The sequence below is a fragment of the Portunus trituberculatus genome, chromosome 27 (assembly GCF_017591435.1).
Source record: "Portunus trituberculatus isolate SZX2019 chromosome 27, ASM1759143v1, whole genome shotgun sequence".
NCBI classification, from domain to species: domain Eukaryota; kingdom Metazoa; phylum Arthropoda; class Malacostraca; order Decapoda; family Portunidae; genus Portunus; species Portunus trituberculatus.
The window spans coordinates 8,235,801-8,240,800 of record NC_059281.1 but is presented as its reverse complement, the minus strand read 5'-3'; the positions used below and the strand labels follow the sequence as shown (position 1 = coordinate 8,240,800).

General features: G+C 42.2%; 1 protein-coding gene across 1 annotated transcript in view; it reads right to left on the bottom strand.

Moving 5' to 3' along the window:
* LOC123509459 (uncharacterized protein DDB_G0271670-like) overlaps positions 1 to 5,000 on the bottom strand; it is a 55,338-nt gene that overhangs the window by 34,528 nt on the left and 15,810 nt on the right. The gene's annotated exons all lie outside the window — the stretch shown is intronic.

Sequence of the window (5,000 nt, the reverse complement as noted above, 5' to 3'; positions counted from 1 at the left end):
ACAAGGGACGCGTTATTGACACTTGCGCAAACATAGGATTCTTGACAAATGTGGAGGAGGAGGAGGAGGAGGAGGAGGAGGAGGAGGAGGAGGAGGAGGAGGAGGAGGAGGAGGAGAGAGAGGGTAGGAGGAGGAGGAACTGAGGGAAAGGGAGGAGGAGGAGGGATGGCAGAGAGTAAGTGAAAAGGCAAGAGGTGGGGAGGAAAGAGGGGGCAGGAAAGAGGGGGAGGAAATAGGGGGAGGGAAGTGGGGACGTATGAGGGGAGGAAGGGAGGGGAAGAGGGGAGGAATTGTCTGTATGAGTGAAAGGAGAAATAATGTGTAAGGGTGATATGGAGGAGGAGGAGGAGGAGGAGGAGGAGGAGGAGGAGGAGGAGGAGGAGTAAATATTAGTATATGTGAGGAAAAGAAAATTATAGAGTAAGAAAGTAAATAGAAAAACACTTATAGGAAGGAAGGAAAGAAGGAAGGAAGGAAAGAAGGAAGGAAGGAAGGAGGGAAGAAAGGAAATAAATGAAAGAAAGAAGAAAGGAATAATAGAAAAAAAAGAAGGAAAGAAGGAAGGAAGATTAGACCAAAATAAAGAAATACATATAAAAACGGAACGAATAAAGAAGAAAAAACGAAAGTTCGGCCAGAGAGAGAGAGAGAGAGAGAGAGAGAGAGAGAGAGAGAGAGAGAGAGGGGGAGGAGAATAGGAGGATATAATGTACACATACAAAACGTTCTGTTGACACTGTTACCACTATGGCGAAGGGTATTAATCTCTCTCTCTCTCTCTCTCTCTCACAGTCACCTCACAACTAACGAGGCAAGCGAGACTGACTATTGCAACTCATTGTGTGCATGGCTGACTGACTGACTGACTGATTGGCTGACTGAACGCTTGGCTGACTGGCTGACTGGCTGACTGACTGGCTTGATTGGCTGGGTGTTTAATTGTGAGACTGCTGGCTGGCTGGCTGACTGGCTGACTGAGTGGGTGAGTGGTAGGGTGGATAAGTGGGTGACTGACTGACTGACTGACTGACTGGTGTGTTGACTGAATAGGTTCATTGGCATATACGTCAGTAACTGGTTGAGTACGTGACTGACTGACTGACTGACTGACTGACTGACTGACTGACTGACTGACTGACTGACTGACTGACTAGGTGAAAGAATGAGTGAGTGAGTGAGTAAATAAATAAATAAATAAATAAATAAATGAATGAGAGAGAGAGAGAGAGAGAGAGACAGAGTGAGTGACAGAGTGAGTGAGTGAGTGAGCGAGTATAAAGCTATCTATATCTACCAATCATAAAGTTGCATAGCCTTCTAAACCTATCTACTGCCTCAGCACCCCTTACATCATTATTGAGTCTACTCCAGTGATCTACCACTCTTCCTGTCATCCATTTATTGACATTATTTATTTATTTATTTTTTAATTCGTTGATTTGGCAAGTTACTGTACCTCTCTCTCTCTCTCTCTCTCTCTCTCTCTCTCTCTCTCTCTCTCTCCACAAGTCACTCCTACCCACAAAACCCTCCTCTCTCCCTGTCCCTCTCCCTCCCCCTCTCCCTCTCCACCCCATTACCTCTAATCCGCCGCCTCACGCCTGCCGCCCACGATCGATGGAGTCTTTACACACGCCCGCCCACGCCGCCCACTGAGGCAGGAGGACGTGTGCGGGCGTGCAGGGCGGCTGTGGCTTCCTAAATATATCCCCAGGAGGTGAAAAATTCCTTTGAAATTACAGGACCTAGATAGAAAAATGAACATGTTGGAAGAGATTGTCATAATTCAATAATGTGGTTTTGTTCAATAGTGTAAAATTTGTAAGCCCTTTCAATACTTGGACACATTTTTACCTTGCGATTTGTGTAGGATTAGACCATTTTACTGACATTAGGAAGGGTCTATGGAGGGCAGAAGATAAATGGCCAGTATATTCGCTATTTTAATCCCTCACCTGAGTTTCTGGAGCTGTGTAAAATCACCAAATAGTAAGCAGAATTAATATGAAAACGCGTCACGGTACTGAAAGGGATTAAAGGGAATCTTGGTTAGTCTCGTCTCGTGCTGGTGACTTCAAAGGTGCCGTTCTTGTTGCGTCGTGAAGTGAAGTGTGGTTATCTATCTCTCCACGCAAGTCCTGAGATGCCGAAGAGGTCTTATAGAGAGACATTCGTGTATTGTCTTCCCTTAATTTTAACCCACACACACACACACACACACACACACACACACACACACACACACACACACACACACACACACACACATACAAGTACACCTCTCTCCACTACTTAATTAACGAAAACGTCTTTGTTATTACGTAAATAGTTTGATTTTTTCAGGAAATGAGAAAAAGTGTTATGAAATGATACAAATTAAACACAAGAAGAGTAAAAAGAAAAAATAGAAAGTTCATAGGAATTAATACATATATTTTTACTGTGTACATTTTGTCTAAAATGAATTTTGATTTTGGTCGAAGTCATTTTGTGATGTAATGATCTAAACGGGAGGAGGAGGAGGAGGAGGAGGAGGAATGATAGTGTGGTTTTAACAATAGATAGTTAAGATGTGCTTGTTAGAAAGATTAACTGTTGGGGTGATTAAGGGCAGGTGGTGGTGGTGGTGGTGGTGGTGGTGGTGGTGGTGGTGGTGGTGGCGGTAATAACAGCAGCAGCAGCAGCAGCAGCAGTATACAAAATGGTTTGGTAATGAATGACCATCTAATGAACAAGTTTAAATAAATGACAAAGAGGAGACACGAATAAAAACATGACCATTATATAAAAAACAGTTATATTCATCATTATTTAAGATAATTATACCTTACACACAAAAAAAAACGACAAACATACATACATACATACATACAGACAGACATACATAAATAAATACACAAATTAATCATAACGAACAAACAAACAAAGTAACAGGAATAACAAACACACACACACACACACACACACACACACACACACACACACACACACACACACACACACACAATTTATTGGCCCAGTAAGTCACGAGGACGCTGAAATATTACACAAACAGCCTCATTACGCCTTTGTTTTACTGCCACACTGCGACTTTGTAATGCTGCTTGTTGTTGTTGTTGTTGTTGTTGTGGCTGTGTGGTGGTGGTGGTGGTGGTGGTGGTGGTGGTGGTGGTGGTAGTAGTAGTAGTAGTAGTAGTAGTAGTAGTAGTAGTAGTAGTAGTAGAAGTAGAAGTAGAAGTATGTGCTCAAACTACTACTACCACAATTACTACTACTACTACTACTACTACTACTACTACTACTACAACTATTACCACCACCACCACCTCCACCACAACAACAACAACAACAACAACAACAACAACTAGTTCCACGCTCATCCTTTGAATATCCTCCTTCTATCAACCATTATCCATTCATTAACTCACAATATAACTATAAAATGCAAACACAGTAAATCATTAAAAGCAAGGTTAAAAAAGTCTCTCTCTCTCTCTCTCTCTCTCTCTCTCTCTCTCTCTCTCTCTCTCTCTGTCCAGTCGTTACAAAGCATAAGAAAATCGTATAATACAAACTTTAGCCATGAATACGAAACTTTTCACACAACCTCTTAACTCACTCTCAGCATATAACGTACATCACTCTCCCAACACGTCAATAATGCAAAGAAAACGAATATTTGAACAGTTCCCCTTTCGCGCTTCCTCACCTCACTTTTCCCCCCCGCCAAATAATCACACTTCTTGCGTCTCTCACTCATTTCTACTCAATTTGCACGCTACGGTGACTTACTGCGCTTGTTAATGAGAGAATGTGATCTTACCTTCATTCTGTGAGGTTTATTGTCGTCTTGGTTGGGTTTATAAGGAGATTTAGAGCGTTAAAAAGTGATGGACGGGCAAGGTGAAATGATATATCTCGATCGGTTTCTCTGATGCTTTGTTTTCTAGTAAGGAGTGTTTTAAAGGTCACAGGGATAATTTGTCATATTCAGATTGCTGTTGTTTTTGGATTGGTAGTGTAGAGTAATCATTTAGCTATCACCAGGCTCATGAAACACTCCTGGAAACTTAAAGAACTAACACTACAGCCCGTTCATTATTAGTTAGTGTGCTTTTCACGGGAATTTCTGGCCTAAAGGGGATACTTTTTGGGGTAACTCCTATCTCAAAGCCCACCCGCTAGGAAACCCTTGCCCTGAGTGAGGAAGCCCAACCTACACTCGGACTGTGGACAGGATTCGAACCCGTGCGCTTGTAGACCCCTCGGACCCCAAAAGCACGCATGGTTCCACTGCACCACTGCGTAATGTATAAGAATTCATGGCCCATAATTTGAAACGCTTTGATCCCTCATCACGACTACTTTCTAAGGCGACGAAGATGATAAGCCGAGTGTTTCTCATATTGATAATGTATTAAACCTCCTCAGTTTGTCACTAGAACCACAAAAAACACCCTTAACCCCTTCAGTGATACAACGCGTTTCTATATTCATTTTACTTACTGTATGGTGATTTCATACAGCTTCAGAAACTTATGTGGGGGAATAAAACAGTGAAGACTCTGGCCATTAATCTTTTGACCTCCATATACCCTTCCTAATGTAAATAAAATCGTTTAATCACACCAAAACACAAGGCAAAAATGCATCCCAATACTGAAGGAGTTGAAAATTCGGGTAACCTCAATTGGAACATTCAGAATATAGAGATCGTGCAGGCAGAAGTGTTAAAGAATCTGGACCTTGCTTTCTTTTCTTGATCTCTCTCCTGCCTTAATGTAGTTCCTGTAAATGACTTCCCTCTAACTCCTCCCTCTAGTATGTTTGCCTTATTTATTTGTTTTGTGTTGCCGTCTTTGTGTTGTTTTTAAAGTATCGAAAGAGCAATAAGTTTCCTTGCTTTGTGCGCTGTTGTTTATTGTTGTTATTTATGTGTTTCTGCGTGGAGGGTGGAGGAAGAAGGGAGGGAGCGAGGGAGGGAAGGAGGAAGAAAGGGA